Source organism: Bombina bombina, chromosome 6 (genome assembly GCF_027579735.1).
Source record: "Bombina bombina isolate aBomBom1 chromosome 6, aBomBom1.pri, whole genome shotgun sequence".
NCBI lineage: Eukaryota > Metazoa > Chordata > Amphibia > Anura > Bombinatoridae > Bombina > Bombina bombina.
In genome coordinates this window covers 613,254,652-613,269,853 of record NC_069504.1, presented here as the reverse complement: position 1 = coordinate 613,269,853, position 15,202 = coordinate 613,254,652, and positions in this window count along the sequence as shown.

The window sequence follows — 15,202 nt, the reverse complement described above, 5'->3', positions numbered from 1 at the left end:
TTTTTAGATTGTGCACAGTCCTTAAAGGAATAGTAAACACCCAACATATTATTGTTTTAAAAGATAATCCCTTTATTTACCATTCCCCAGTTTTGCATAACCAATACTGTTATAGAAATATACTTTTTACCTCTGTAATTACCTTGTATATCAGCTTCTGCAGACTGCTTCCATATCTCAGTGCTTTTGACAGACTTGCATTTCAGGCAATAAGTGCTGACTCTTAAATAACTCCACATGCATGAGCACAATGTTATTTATATAAAACACATGAATTAATACCCTCTAGCTGTGAAAAACTGTCAAATGCATTCAGATAAGAGGTGGGCTTCAAGGGCTTAGAAATTATCATATGAGACTACCTAGGTTTAGCTTTCAACTAAGAATACCGAGCGAACAAAGCAAATTTGATGATAAAAGTAAATTAGAAAGTTGTTTAAAATTACATGCCCTATCTAGAGTGACCATACTGCCGCTTTAAAAAGGGAAACATATAAAAAATGCATATGTCAGGGTTCTTATACAAAACATTTCTTTAAACAGCCCTGAAAACAGCCCTGCCATATGTATTTTTCATATGTGTCCCTTTTTAAAGCGGCAATATGGTCACCCTAGCCCTATTTAAATCATGAAAGTTTAATTTGGACTTTACTATCCCTTTAAATATGCACACTTTCTGAGGCGCCAGCTACTAGGGATGTGCAGGGGGGGGGATTAATTTCGGACAAAGTTTTCATAAAAAATATTCAAGGAAAATAGTTTCCCTAAATATTTGTTCCCTACACTATTTTCATTAAACATTAACATTTGTTTTTGTTAAAATGCATGTAACTGTTTTGAAGCTACAGGTGAAAAAAATCATCTGTAGCTACATACCTACCCTAACACGGTCTGGAGAGCACGTTAACCCAATCCTCTTGTTGATAGAGCCCCAGCTGCGCTAACAGGAGGCTAAAGTTAGTGCAGGTCCTGAGTGCCGACCACATTAAACCTCCTGTTAGTGCGGCCAGGGACCTGGCAAGAAGTGGATCCAATTAGCTCGCTCTCCAGAGAGTGTTGTCAGGATATCTGAGTATTATTAAATAATATATATGTATGTATTTTTATCTACACATAGATTTATGATGAGACCAAGAACTCTTTTTTTTTTGTGTGAAACTGCCTATAAGACATTAGATGCCTGACTGACCACAATTCAATCCCCCCCCCCCCACTCAATATGCAAAATTACAATGCATCCAGGTGAGAACAAAGGGAAGACATTTGGTTTAGTTAAGTTCAGGCAGTCATTTCAAAGAAAGACAAATTACTTCAAAAAGATGGTCATCTATAGAGTTGTGTATTGCAAATCTTAGATCAGATAGTTACTTCAAAGTAAATATTAGCATGATGGAGCCTCAGACGTGTATGCCCATGGGCTTCCTGCCCAAGATGGATAATGAACTCACAGGCCCCCTGTGAAGCATAGACGTCAGTGGGAATGGTTGAATCTACAAACATTCTCAATAAATTGTAGCTTTTACCATCTACTTGTTAAATGATCCCTTGCTGAGATACATATGCATACTGCCCAGCCATGTGTTCCATTGAAAGCAAAGAAGCCAAGAATTAAGATTTCAAAATGTCCTGACCTGTGTACTTTTGATAGCAGATTATCTATATAGTTTTCAAATATTTAATATGAAAGAGGTGTACTGTATGTGTAATATGTTGTGTTTTTATATGAATATAAGGAAATAATCAAATGCAATTTTAAATGGATTTTAAGATAATAATAGTATGATGTTAGAAATAATACTGATGTTTCATATTAAAATAATCAGGAAAGATGACAAAATATAATCCATGTATATTAAAATATGACCAGACAGGTTTATTAATATAAAGAAATAGTGTATTTGATAGACATTTTATAAGATTGGATGATTTAACTGTAGCAATAATTGAATGAAACTGTTGTCTCTGTCTGTTGAAAATGAAATTTCCCAGTAGCCAATCAGAGAAAAGGGCATACCCAAATCTATCGAATGATTAAGAGATGAGGAGGAGTCTTGTCTCAGACAAAAACTCCTTGCACAGAGAGAGGGGGGTCTTTGGTGGAAAAACTTTGGTTGGTAACTGTTGCAATCCTGCTTGCTACCGATTTTGCTTATAAGAGAGACCAGTGTGCGAACACAGTTTTCTGATAGAGACAAATACGTTTGGACACTCTTTGTGGATAAGAGACTATCAAGATTAATTCTCTTACAAATGTGCATAATTCCTCTGAGACATATGACGATAGACATATTTGGATATTAACTGAATTCTCAAACTGGTGACCTTGTAAAGTATAAGAAATTGTTAAGTATATAATTTAATATTTTAAAGCAAATACATTCATTATTGCTATAGTCAAATTGCAGTTAATAGATTTAAAAGGACACTTACGGCTAGATTTAGAGTTTTTTCCGTAAAGACCCCCGCGTAGCTAACGCTGCTTTTTTCCCAACACACCCTTAAGACAACGCTGGTAATTTAGAGTTGTTCTGAGGGGGTGCGTTAGGCCAAAAAAGGAAGCGTTGACCTAACTAGCTCTACTTCAACCCTCAATACCAGCGCTGCTTACGGTAGCGGTAAGCATCTAAAATGTGCTGTTGTTGCACGATATCCCCATAGGAAAACATGTGAGGCAGTTTGGGCTGAAAAAAAACACCTGCAAAAAAGCAGCGTTTCAGCTCCTAAGCAGCCCCATTGTTTCCTATGGGGAAACAACTCTCTAAGTCTGCACCTAACACCCTAAACAGAACCCCGAGTCTAAACACCCATAACCTTACACTTATTAACCCCTAATCTGCCGCCCCTGCTATCGCTGACACCTGCATTATACTATTAACCCCTAATCTGCCACTTCCGGACACCGCCCGCAACCTACATTATCCCTATGATCCCTAATCAGCTGCCCCTAACACCGCCGACCCATATATTATAATTATTAACCCCTAATCTGCCCCCCAACGTCGCCGTCACCTTACCTACACTTATTAACCCCAATCAGACAATCGTATTGAACTTGCATTCTATTGCTGGATCGGAACAGCCAATAGAATGCAGTTCAATACGATTGGCTGATTGGATCAGCCAATCGGATTGAACTTAAATCTGATTGGCTGATTGCATCAGCCAATCAAATTTTTTCTACCTTAATTCCGATTGGCTGATAGAATTCTATCAGCCAATCGGAATTGAAGGGATGCCATCTTGGATGATGTCCCTTAAAGGAACCTTCATTCGTCGTTAGTCCATTGGTTGAATAGGATGGCTCCGCGTCAGCTCCGTTGAAGATGGGTCCGCTCCGCTCTAGATGGATGAAGATTGAAGACGCCGCCTGGATGAATACTTCTACCGGATGGAGGACCTCTTCTTTGCTGCTTGTATGAAGACTTCTACTGGATCAAGGACCTCCTCTGCGCACCTTGGATGAAGAATTCGGCTCGGCTGGGTGAAGACAACTCAAGGTAGGATGATCTTCAGGGGGTTACTGATAGGTTTATTTAAGGGGGTTTGGGTGGGCTAGAGTAGGGGTGTGTGGGTGGTGGGTTGTAATGTGGGGGGGGTATTGTATTTTTCTTTTCAGGTAAAAGAGCTGATTACTTTGGGGCAATGCCCCGCAAAAAGCCCTTTTAAGGGCTGGTAAAAGAGCTGATTACTTTTGTATTTTAAAATAGGGTAAGGAATTTTTTATTTTGGGGGGCTTTTTTATTTTATGAGGGGGCTTAGATTAGGTGTAATTAGTTTAAACTGCTTGTAATTCTTTTTTATTTTTTGTAATTTAGTGTTTGTTTTTTGTATTATAGTATAGTTTATTTTAGTGTATTTTATTTTAGCTAATTGTATGTAATTTATTTAATTAATGATTTAATTAATGATAGTTTAGTGTTAGGTGTATTTTTAACTTAGGTTAGGATTTATTTTACAGGTAATTTTGTATTTATTTTAACTAGGTAGCTATTAAATAGTTATTAACTATTTAATAGCTATTGTACCTAGTTAAAATAAATACAAAGTTGCCTGTAAAATAAAAATAAAACCTAAAATAGCTACAATGTAATTATTAGTTATATTGTAGCTATATTAGGGTTTATTTTATAGGTAAGTATTTAGTTTTAAATAGGATTATTTTATTTAATTTTAGGAATATTATTTTGTTTCATTTAAATTATATTTATGTTAGGGGGTGTTAGGGTTAGGGTTAGAGTTAGGTTTAGGGGTTGACAACTTTATTATAGTAGCAGCGACGTTGCAGGCGGGAGATTAGGGGTTAATAATTGTAGGTAGGTGGAGGCGATGTTAGGGAGGGTAGATTAGGGGTTAATCAAATTTATTATAGTGTTTGCGAGGCGGGAGTGCGGCAGTTTAGGGGTTAATGCATTTATTATAGTGGCGGCGAGGTCCAGTCGGCAGATTAGGGGTTAATAAGTGTAGTTAGGTGTCGGCGACATTGGGGGGGCAGATTAGGGGTTAATAAATATAATATAGGGGTCGGCGATGTTAGGGGCAGCAGATTAGGGGTTTAAAGTTATAATGTATGTGGCGGCGGTGTCCGGTCGGCAGATTAGGGGTTAAAATATTTTATTATAGTGGCGGCGATGTGGGGGGGCCTCGGTTTAGGGGTACATAGGTAGTTTATGGGTGTTAGTGTACTTTAGAGCACAGTAGTTAAGAGCTTTATATTCCGGCGTTAGCCCATAAATCTCTTTACTACTGACGGCTGGAGTCTTGTCGGTAGAGGGTCTACCGCTCACTTCTCCCAAGACTCAAAATACCGGCGTTAGGCAGATCCCATTGAAAAGATAGGATACGCAATTGGCATAAGGGGATCTGCGGTAGCCTGGAATCGCGGTAGGGAAGTGAGCGTTAGACCCTTTCCTGGCTGACTCTAAATACCAGCGGGCGGCCAAAAGCAGCATTAGGACCCCTTAACGCTGCTTTTGATGGCTAATGCAAAACTCTAAATCTAGCCGTTAGTATTTTAAGCTTGTGTTTCATAGTCCTGTGTAATCTTAACTAGTCATTATTGCTAAATATTTTATTTATTTTTTAGACAGGGTTTTATACTCCATATTTATAAATCAGTTATTATAGTGAACTCTCTCAGAATTGAACATAAACTGGTTATTGTGATTATATCCCTGGTAGTTATTAATTAAGCATAGTAAGTGGGTAATCCATATTAAGCATTGAACTAGAGTTATTGGTTAATAACAGAAGATTCTGGTGTTTCATTGTAATATTTAAATGCAACTCTGATTGTGAATAAGGTAATTTTTATGATCTCTGTATAGCATATTATAACAGTTTACGCTGGTATAATTTGATTCATATCTGATTTCCTATAAATATAATTCAATGTGTCTATACATTTTAACTAATATAAAGAAATTAGGAATTTACATTAATTGTATTGTTTTGTATATGCATTTTATTGGGGGTTTGTTTTTAAAGGGACAGTCTAGGCCAAAATAAACTTTCATGATTCAGATAGAGCATGACATTTTAAACAATTTTCCAATTTACTTTTATCACCAATTTTGCTTTGTTCTCTTCGTATTCTTAGTTGAAAGCTTAACCTAGGAGGTTCATATGCTAATTTCTTAGACCTTAAAGCCCACCTCTTTCAGATTGCATTTTAAAAGTTTTTCACCACTAGAGGGTGTTAGTTCACATATTTCATATAGATAACAATGTGCACGTGCACGTGAAGTTAGCTGTGAGCAGGCACTGATTGGCTAGACTGCAAGTCTATCAAAAGAACTGAAAAAAGGGGCAGTTTGCAGAGGCTTAGATACAAGATAATCACAGAGGTTAAAAATATATTATTATAACTGTGTTGATTATGCAAAACTAGGAAATTGTTAATAAAGGGATTATCTATCTTTTAAAACAATAAAAATTCTGGTGTAGACTGTCCCTTTAAAGAATAACTATTAAATATATTGTATTATAACCCGGCCATATACTGACATATTATTTGGAGGCACTGCTTAGATATTATTAATATTTATCACATTGATATGATATATTTGCAGTAAATCGAAATTATTAAAAAAAAAAAATTGATCTAAAAAAAAGGATTATTATTATTTTTTTTGTGATTAAATATTTCAAAATTAATATTAATATCTTGAAATATTATAAAAAAATTTTTTAAAAAAATTGATAAATTGATTTTTCATATTTCAAAATTAATATTAATATTTTTGAAAATATTTTTTTTTTTCTTATTATTGGCCAAAATTGTAATTTAACTAAATACTTAGCCAATATAAAAATGTCTGTAACCAGAAGTGAATCAATTAATTCTATACATAGTGTTGAAATATGTTCCACAAGGTTGCCCCTCACTCAGGGGGATGTCCTTAAGATGGACATTATAGGCCACATTAAAAAGAGGTTTAATATTGCGGGTGAATTAAATGATTATATAGATATACTTGCAATTAAGGCTAAAAATATTGCTATTGATGATGGAAGGTGGAATAAAAAAAGGGAATTATTACAAGAACTATTAAAAATGAATCAATGCAAAACTCAAAAAACGGGATGAACTAAAACTAAAATCTTGGCCCTAGTAATATGCATTATTGATGAAATGTCGCTATACCTCATAGAGAAGGAATTGCAATTACAGGGGCTAGAAGATAGTATTTACTCCTCACGCAGATGATAAGAGAATTTAAATATAGCCGAAAATAAAATTGATCAGTTTGCCCAAGACATGGCCACCTTAGTTAAGCATAACCTTAGTTTACTAGCCAAATACAAGAGTTAAATAAACAACTCACACAAAGCCAGAGAGAATTAAGTGGTTTAAAAAGATTGTATAGTCATAATGAAAACCCCTCTATTTGCAATGATAATAATGCAGATAATTATAAATCTCTTAAAGATTACATCAGGACTGAACTGCAGAAATTTAGGGAAGAATTTTAAAAGAGGACCCATATTGGGTCAGAAATAAAACTCCCAAATAGACAGTCACCTCATGTTATAAATTCAGAAGAACTGCTACACTTCAGAGGTGGAGGATAGTGATTATAGCGAGTCAGAGGGGCGGAGCTAGATACCCAAATAGCCCACATAGTACTAATGTATTGTAGGGGTCCTCCCCAAAGTAAATAGAGGGCAGATAAGAGATTCTCCAGCCCCCAAAATAAGGCTTGAGATATGTCTAATAGTGGTATATGACACCCCTAAAATAATTAATTTTTTTAAGTCATGCAGTACCTAAGTTCTCCAACAAGGGAACCAATTCTATAATTGACCACTTAGCGACTTATGAAAATGCTTTATCCATTATGAATGGTTCAAGTTAGCAGTCAAAAATTGACTTTCTGCCCTGGGTATTTGAAGGTAAATATCACAAATTCGACAGTGCAGAAAAGAATTTGGGCAATATCGCACTAAAACTGCAGCGAAAATAGCTGTATACGGTTTAAAATGTAGTGCAAATCAAAGCCCTATAGAATTCCTTTCTGTACTGAAAAGTGCGTACAGTATTGGCTGAAGGTTTATCCCATATTTGAATGCTCAGAATTTGTAAATTTATTTTTCGAAGCACTGCCCGCGCACATCAAAGTTAATTTAGCTATAGATTCTGATGAGCACTTCTCATTGGACTGGCTGGTCAAAGAGAGTACAAAGTTATACTCTATTCAGCAGTCCGGTGAAACAGGGGGTTTAAAAGGGAGCCAAAACCCAGTCCCAAAATTGTGCAGAAACATAGGGTGTCACCTAGCCCCCTAGTCACCTAAACCAAGGACCCTCACCGCATCGTCAAAACACTAAAATAAAATGATTAATCCCTAATCTTCCATTCCGGACATTGCCGCCACAGAATAAACATATTAGTCCCCTAAACCGCCGTGCTCTACGCCTCGCTAACACTTAGTTACATATTGTTAACCCCTAATCTTCCGCCCCTAACCGCCACCTACATTATACTTATTAACCCCTAATCTGCTGCTCCGGACATCGCTGCCACCTACATTATACTTATTAACCCCTAATCTGCCGTCCCAAACATCGCCGCCACCTACCTACATTTATTAACGCCTAATCTGCCGTCCCCAACGTCACTGCCACTATTCTAAATTTATTAACTCCCTAAACCTAAGTCTACCCTAACACCCCATAACTTAAATATAATTTAAATATATTTAAATAATATTACTATCAATAACTAAAATTATTCCTATTTAAAACTAAATACTTACCTTAAAATAAACCTAAGCTATCTACAATATAACTTAATAGTTATATTGTATCTAGCTTAGGTGTTATTTTTATTTTACAGCAAGTTTGTATTTATTTTAACTAGGTAGAATAGTTACTAAATAGTTATTAACTATTTAATAACTACCTAGCTAAAATAAATACAAATTTACCTGTAAGATAAAACCTAACCTAAGTTACACTAACACCTAACACTACAGTACAATTAAATAAATCACCTAAATGAAATACAATTAAATAAATCAAATACAATTAGCTAAATTACAAAAACAAACAAACACTAAATTAAAGAAAATAAAAAACAAATTACAAGATATTTAAACTAATTACACCTAATCTAAGAGCCCTATCAAAATAAAGAAAGCCCCCCCAAAATAAAAAAACCCTAGCCTAAACTAAACTACCAATAGCCCTTAAAAGGGCCTTTTGCTGGGAATTGCTCCAAAGAAATCATCTCTTTTACCTGCAAAAAAAATACATACAACCCCCCAACAGTAAAACCCACCACCCACACAACCAACCCTCAAAATAAAACCCTAACTAAAAAAAAACCTAAGCTCCCCATGGGGTAAAGATAGCTTGTCTATTAAAGTGGGCCAACTCAGCACACAAGTTAGTCAATTATGTACACTATTTACTAATATGAGTAAAGTTTTTACGGCTCAGCAACCTAGCAATCCTTTTTTAGGGTTACAGCCAGTTGGCCAGCATGAGCCACAGGTACAGTAATAAATACTGCAGTATTACCTGAGAGAGAGGGGAGAGATATACCAAATGAAATGATAATTGTCAAAAATGGTACTAATCATATTCTCTCCCTACAGACCGGAAACGGACGATTTAGCTGTGAGGACGTGAAAGCTCTAACCAATCTCTTCCTTTGCAGCGTTCTCTTAACCTTATTTCCACAGATGCAGTACACAGGAACCCAATCGATCCTAGTACAAAGGGATGGACTGGTAAGAATGAAGTTTCTTCTGCATCAGGTAATGTGGCAGATTCAGGTAACACGTGGCGAAGCCCACAATTGTGTAATCATGACAATTTTATGTGTGAAATCTGCAGGGAGATATTACATATTAGCTGAGCTTCAGGATTCAGTCTCCAACCCTATCATGGGATTGATTGATACTGGATCTCAGGCAACTATTTTATCCCACAGGTACTACACACAGCTAAATGAGCTAACACCCCACAAACCTAAAATAAAAGAATTTGATGGTTCACTAATAGGTGTTGTGGGTGACTCTCTAAAAGTCTATGGTACTGCATCGTTAAATTTTAACTGAGGAACAGGGTCATAAGACACCCTGTCATTATATTGGATCTGCCAACTGATCGTTTAATTATTGGTAGTGATCTCCTGAAGCGATTAAGCACCATAATTGATTGCATAAATAATGTTATTTGGTCACAAGTTCAAAGGCCTATTAATTATGAGCAATCTGGTATATCTCGCACCTGACATAACTGTCACATGGTGGAAGAGAAACCAGATGCTGTGGAAATTAATTTCAGGAACTCTATACCTGAAATCACTATCCTACAAATAGATGATCAGACTCCTTTAAGTGCTTCTGATGGTAATACTTTTAAAATTTCGCCTGGAAAGATAGTGAATATTTCCTTAGACGGCAATGTATTAACCATATCTCTCCACAAGGGGGATGCTAAGTCCCCTAAAGGGGAAGGCCACACTCAATACCTCGCAGGAATTGAGAGAGTTAAGGATGATCTATTTTTCCCCATACAAGTGCATGACATTGGGAAAGCCAAGTATGCTAAATTAAAACTTAAAACAGGAAGCTAGCTATATAAGCGAAGGCTTATTAGTGCAGATAGCTGAACCTAAAGTGATTAAATATCTTTCTCCCCAAGACCACTGTGTCCACGGCCTGGATGACAGGTCTGAAAGCTATAATATCACAGCTAAGTTTTTATTATCTATATCCATAGGTAATAAATCAGTGAAGCACCTGTTTTTAGTTTTAAATACTCCCCATAATCAAATGTACATTGGCAATGATCTCTTACATAGATATGCCATACAAATAGATTTGATTAATTCTTGCCTCTGGAGCAGGTTAAAGGGGGACCCTGAAGTATTTTAGTATGAAAACGCAGCCCTGAAATCAAACCAGCAATTGCCATATGCTGTGAATATGCAGGTGTCTAGCGATGTTATAATCCCTGATGGGGCTGATAAATTCCTCTTATCCTTACAGGTAAAAAGAGGACAGAAATTAAAAACTTCTGAAACACTAATTTGCCTCTCCCATAGAATGCAAAATATGGGTATAACAATGACCCATACTCCTATGGTAAATATTGGAACTATACATGTTATTGTGCATAACATGACCCCACAGGATATATAACCTTATCTAAGGGAACTACCATAGGATATGCGCTTGAATCAAGTTATTATACTTTTGGATTCCAGAATAATATAATTGAGCTAATACCTGAAGAATATTTAACTGAAGAACAATTAATAGAACAATCCTTTGCATTTATACCAGAGGGACTATTTAAATTTCAGTCTGTTTATCCCTTCAGCTCAGAGGAAGGCATCTGTAAAATTGAAGAAGCCTCTCTAGTATTTGATCAGCCGAACAAACAGCAAGAATACCCCAATACCCAGAGTCATGGGGGCAATGTAAATTATAATCAAGGGGTTCTCACCTCTAGGTTGGAAGAAGCCTATGAAATAGGACAGCCTGAAATCTTTCCAGTCGAAGAGCAAATATCTTTAGCTAATGGCTGTTCCAGCGATGATGAATGCCGACGGCTGCAAGAACTCCTGATGAAGTACAAGGATATTTTTGCTAGAGATTCTTATGACTGTGGGACTACAGACTTGCACATTGCAAGAATACAAACAGATCTCAATGCATCACCTGTCTTTGTTAAACAATACAGACTTCCTTTAGCCTCATATGATTCTCTTGCAGAAATCATAAGGAACTTGGAAGAACGGGGTATCATCAGACAGGTGCACAGCTCTTAAAACAATCCTATTCTAGGTTCTTAAGCCCAATAGACAATGGCATTTGTGTGTTGAATTAAGACAGCTAAACAAACGAGTGTACATGTCTGATTGGCCTGTGCCATATGTTGACCAGTGCTGCGCACAGATGCAGGGATCTAAAATATTCACTGCCATTGATTATGCACAGGGATATTGGACCATAAAGGTACATGAGGAGGACCACTATAAGCTGGCATTCTCATTCCAAAAGGTCCAATATGCATTCCAGAGGCTGCCATTTGGATACATAAATTCTGGACATGAATTTGCTGTATTCATGCATAAAGCTATGCCTGATGCACTGGAAAGGGGGACCTTATCTTATGTTGATGATGTTTTAATAAAAAACAGAGACTTTGAAAAACACATCACAGAACTTAAACATGTCCTCAGCCAACTTAAAAGGGCAGGTGTCAAATTATCCCTACAAAAAGCTCAATGGTGCCGCACTCGTGTAAACTTCTTGGGACATGAAATTATTTCTTAAGGGCTAAATCCTCAAAAGAAAAAGGTGGAAGCTATAGTAAATTCTAAAAACCCAACTAACTTAAAGGAATTGAGATCATTCCTGGGTATGACAAACTATTCTCCCAAATTCAATTATGCAGAATTTGCTAAACCACTACTACTTCTTCTAAAGAAGGATGTGAAATGGCACTGGAGTGAGACTCAAGAGACAGCCATCAAAGAGCTGAAGAGAAAACTCACTCAAGCACCTTGCTTAGCATACCCTGAAGGTGGTAAACCTTTCTACTTAGAAACAGGTTACACGGATATAAGCATGAGTGCTGTTTTATACCAAAAGCATGATAATTTAAGCAAAGTCATTGCTTATGCGAGCAAAACTCTATCCCAAGTGAGAGAATAAGAGATGGAAATTTGTCTACTAGCCGCATAACAGCGTGGACTCTTTCCTTACAAGGCTGGCCTTTAGAAATTCGCTACAAGCAGAATAAAAAGAATCCAGTCACACAGGGGCTCGCTGAGCTCTATGACTGTACTGCTAAGGATTATGGGGAAGAGTTATTAGAAGATGATTTTCTGGAGGAACAGTTGCTTTCCCCATATAAAATATTACCTTGGGTATATGTTGATGGTTGTTCTTACCATGCCACTATTGAAAATGAGCACAGATTAGTCGCTGGCATTGGTATAACTTGGGCCAATGGATTTCCAAATATTGTCGTAGGTTTCAACATTGGACCAAGATCCAGTCAAGTTGCAGAACTAACTAGATTAACTAATTGTATAGAGAAATACAACTAAGATTGTAGCAAAGAACTCCACAAAGTTATAATAAATATCAACTCCAAAAGATTATTTCTCATATAATTCTGATAATTCTTCTATTGTTAAAAAGTTCCATATCATTCATACATTACAGTCTTTATTATTTAAACTAGGAACAAACATTCATACTATAGCAAAGGCAAATGAATTAAAAACACTAAAACCTGGTTTATAAATAAATACAGATTAGCTCAAGTATTCAAAAACACTTCCCTCTGAGGAAGAGTTCTGTGAAACGCGCGTCAGGGGTCCAGCAGGAGCAGCCGTGTCTCTCCTGTCTGCCATTTTTAATTAGCTTGCCTGTGTTTAAATTCAATATAAATGTCTCAATATACTCTATATATTATTCTCTGGTACCCACGATATTAGCTGGTAATGCTTAAGAGTAATTCAGCCCTTGGATTGTAAGGGCTTAGCTTACTTTAGGATATCATACTAGTGGGCCAATATATATAATTAATTTGAATACTTGAGCTAATCTGTATTTATTTATAAACCAGGTTTTAGTGTTTTTAATTAATTTGCCTTTGCTATAGCATGAATGTTTGTTCCTAGTTTAAATAATAAAGACTGTAATGTATGAATGATATGGAACTTTTTAACAATAGAAGAATTATCAGAATTATATGAGAAATAATCTTTTGGAGTTGATATTTATTATAACTTTGTGGAGTTCTTTGCTACAATCTTAGTTGTATTTCTCTATACAATTAGTTAATCTAGTTGTTTTGTGCTGTTCTACATAGAATCCACATCAGATGTTGGTCTTAGTGATTAAAAATAATTAATGTGTCATCCAATTTGTGGGCACATTTATTGTGATATATATATGAGCAGCATCAGTCATTAATTAACTCCAACAATCCCCAACCTTATATGTTCTCAAGTTGCACAACTAACTGCTGTTCTAAAAACCATTGAGTTGGCTATTGAACATGGTATTCATGAATTTGTGATCATTACTGACTCAAATTATTTGCGTGACAGTTTTGTTGAATTCCTGCTAACTTGGAAAAGGAATGGCATGCAGAAAAGTAACCACAAACCAGTCAAGCATGGCAAGTTGTTCTGTGAGATTGATAACCTAGTGGTGACCAATGGGTTAACCATACACTGGAAGAAGACCAAGGGTCATTCCAGGGTTATAGGTCTTGATAAGGAAGGCAATGATCTTGCGGATTCATTAGCCAAACAAGGAGCCATAACTGGAGAATTCCTTAATATCGACCACTTAATGGGTGCAATTCAGGTAGAAGCCATTTCCAGAAACCAGGCTAAACAACAGAGTTTGCCTAACCTGGTAGAAAGGAGTCAGGATTCTCCTAGTGAGGACCTGATCACTAGTCAAAAAGAAGACCCCATTGTAGGCATCTTCTATAAACACATTGAAGATCCTGAAAGCAACCCCATCTCAAAAGATGATTGTATTGGCAAGGAAGATCTTAGAATCTTAATGAAGTCAATATCACAATTCAAGTTACAGGATGGTTTGTTAATTAGTACCTCCAAAACTGGCATCCAGCAATGGGTGGTACCCACCAAGTTCAGAGGTCTAATGCTTCAACATGCCCATGATGCCCCCACATCTGGTCATCGTGGCGCCAAATTAACATATGAAATATTGCGTGATTACGCCTTTTGGCTACACATGTTGAAAGATGTTCAAACCTACTGTCAAGGTTGTTTAATCTGTCCACAGTTCCAACCCACTGCACCAACACATAGCGCGCCATTGCAGAAAAGGGGAATGGCAATGCCATGGTCAGATATACAAATTGATTTTATTGGTCCAGTAACTAGGTCATCTAGAGATAGCAAATACATGTTAACAGTGACATGCATGTTTACTAAATGGGTAGAGTGTATCAGTGCACCTAACAATAGTGCTGAAACATGCGCAGCTTTGCTCATCAACCACGTGTTTTCCAGATTTGGTTTGCACCAATGAATCAAATCTGATCGGGAAACCCCCTTCACTAGCAAAGTGATGACTAAAATGTGGAAAATACTAGGGGTCAAAAGAAAGCTCCATATCGCATATAGAGCTGCCTCAAGTGGTAGTGTAGAGCGTTACAACCAGTCCATTGTGAAAATCCTCAAAAAGTTTGTGAGTGAATCGAGTAAAGACTGGGATGAAAAACTACCTCTAGTTCTAATGGCATTAAGAGCAACTCTAAGTAGTGGTACCAAAATGTCACCTTTTGAACTGATGACTGGTAGAAGAATGGTTCTACCTCAGCATCTACTGTACCGTACATCAGACCAGAACTTGATAAATGCTGCCAATACGCATCAATATGTGTAGAACCTAAGGAAGTACCTGCAATATGCCTTTGCATTTGCTCAAAGGAACCTAGAGAAGTCCGCAACTGCCACTAAAACCTATTATGATCTCAAAACGTCCAAAAAGGAATATGAAATAAATGATAAAGTTTATCTTTATAAATTTGGAATAGATCAGGTTAAGGAGAAGAAATTTCTTCCATCAGGAAAGGGTCCTTTTGTTGTTTCTGACAAAATATCTCCAGTTGCCTATAAAATTAGGATACCAAAAAATTATACTTATATGGATAAATGTGTCCATATTAATCAGTTGTGAGCGTGCCA